Here is a 2633-nt window from a genome sequence, read left to right on the forward strand (position 1 = left end):
GATCCATTATACTTCAACTTCATAAAATAAAAATACTTCTTTGCTCTAAATTGAGGTTGATGAGAAGATGGAACTTAAGTAGCTACAATTTTTAGTTTAAACTAGTTGGACTACTCACAGCTATTACAAAATCTCAGCGTCAATGGAAAGATGCGCGTTTACCGCCGTGCGCAAATACCTACACTTTTTTGATAACAGGAAGCTACGCGTAGGCCTTTCTCTATGGAGAGAGGATTTCCTTGCGTCGAATGCACAGCGTTCCGTTAGTGCACCGAAAGTCACGCAAGGTAATGGTCGCGTGCCTTACCTGCTTCAGTAATTAATATCTAACCATTAAAGCGAACAATTTTACTGTTCATGCGAGTTGAAAAAATTACTCGCTTTGACAACGGAAGGGGGCATTGATAAATTATATTGTCGTTGTTTCGATTGAAATTGCTAATTAATTAAAAATAATTTAATACAATTATTATTTGTATAGATGTTTGGGTGAATCCAATTTTGAAAGTTGAATGAGATAAATGGTTATGAAAGAGTTATATCTCATGAAAGTGTATTTCGAAATTTGATCGGGTGTATTTGTGTTTATAACTATCTGAATTGTTTCTTTTCACTTTTTGAAGACAATGCTTTTCCGCAATTATGTTGGGCGTTAATTTTGAAAATGGTAATCGTGGGAAAATAATTGTCTTCGCATCTGTTTATCTATTATTGTAAAAAAAAACAATGGCGAGAAGGATGATACGAAAAATGGACAATGTGTTCAATTATATAAAGGAATTGAACAATAGGTTCCGAAAGTCACCTTTTCAATTATCTCCGCTAAATAAATTTTTGGATTCAATAGCAACCGATTATTAATACAATTTATTCTCGAATTTGTGGGTGCGTGACTTATCTAGATTGCTTCTCCACTTTATTTCACTTCATAAACGTATATATTGTGTTATTATCATCTTTTTTGGAACAAAAATTTTAATTCTATTCCATTTACTCACTTACTTCATTTTAATAGGATTGTGATGTATCATTTGAGAGAAAGAATATAGGTATAGTATTCTTAAATAAATAAAAATTTAAATAATTCGAATAAAATAATTCGAAGTGGTCTGTATTCTGTCGAAACTGCCAGACGCGGATCGCGATTTCGATCTTTTTGGATCTCATCAGCGCGTCGCAGGCAGCTCCGACTGAACACAGACCAACTTTTACCTGCTGTCTTAACAGTGCGTTTTAGAAAATACTACAAATGGCGCAGTAAACGCCATCTGTAGCACGATGCTACATTTTAGGATTACGTATGCTCCAACAAGGTCCACTTGAGTGGATATCTACTTGCTGAAGACGAATCCCGGCGTAGCCATCCTCAACGTGATAGGCACGTTAGCTTAATCGAATAAAATAATTCGAAGTGGTCTGTATTTTTTTTTTTTAATTAAAAATTATCTACGATAAACATTAGTTTTAGTTTTGGTTTTACAAAAAACCGATGCTTCTTAATCAACACAGAGTCTCTTAAAATCAAATTAATGAAACTCAATTTGTAAAGTTGTTCTTTGAATAAGTGGATGGTTTTGTGCAGGAAATTTCTTTCAGATTCTGTAGGCACCGTTACATTACTTTCAATCCTAATAAGATCGTATATGATACTATAGAATATCTAATAAATAGTGTTATATTTAACTCAGGATGGAAAAAGTACTAGACATAAGAAAAAGAACGGTTTTCGGGAAATGCGAAGATTGGCTCAGGAAATGGGGGTGCGTGTCCAACCCTTCTTCGGACGAACAACTGTGTAATAACAGTGATGAATATTACAGTTCAGGAGAAGATAAGCCGCACACGCGCACGAGCATTCGTAGATTGTTTTCTTAATTACATACCTAAATATGATTGCTCAAAAATGTATGGAACTGAATAATTACTTATTCATCATCATTATAAGGTCATTAGTCCTAAGACTGGTTAGACACGTACCTCCACGTTTCCTCATCGTGGGCTTATCTTCACATTTTTCTAAAACTAGAACATCCCACATTCTTAATTATTTATCAACATAAATGTATTCTACGTCCACCTCTACACCTCTTAAATCCTGTTTCTGCCTCTGTCTCTAACTAGCCCTTCATGACTGAGAAGGTGTCCTACCAACCTATCTCGTCTATTCCTTATTCACTTCCACAGACTCCTGTTCTTCTATTCAGTCTCTCCCCAGTCTCTCAGAGTCTTTCAGAATCTTTCAGCGTCTCTCACAGTCTTTTACAGTCTCTCAGTTATTGCCTAGGTGTTTTTATGGATCTCTCATAGTCTCTGTATGAGAGACTCGAATGATAAAATTGTTAATTAACAGATTCGAGTCTCTCACAGAGAGACTGAATGAATAAAACTGAAAAATTGAGAGACTAGAGTCTCTGGTAGAAAGACTGGGATCTCTGAAATATGTTGAACTTGGAAAATTTTAACCGTGTATTGAGACACCACTTATTGAGAGATTCGAGTCTCTCATTCAGAGATTCGAGTCTCTCGTTCAGAGATTCGAGTCTCTCGTTCAGAGATTCGAGTCTCTCGTTCAGAGATTCGAGTCTCTCGTTCAGAGATTCGAGTCTCTCGTTCAGAGATTCGAGTCTCTCGTT

The sequence above is a fragment of the Agrilus planipennis genome, unplaced genomic scaffold (genome assembly GCF_000699045.2).
Source record: "Agrilus planipennis isolate EAB-ADULT unplaced genomic scaffold, Apla_2.0 scaffold121, whole genome shotgun sequence".
In the NCBI taxonomy this organism is placed as follows: domain Eukaryota; kingdom Metazoa; phylum Arthropoda; class Insecta; order Coleoptera; family Buprestidae; genus Agrilus; species Agrilus planipennis.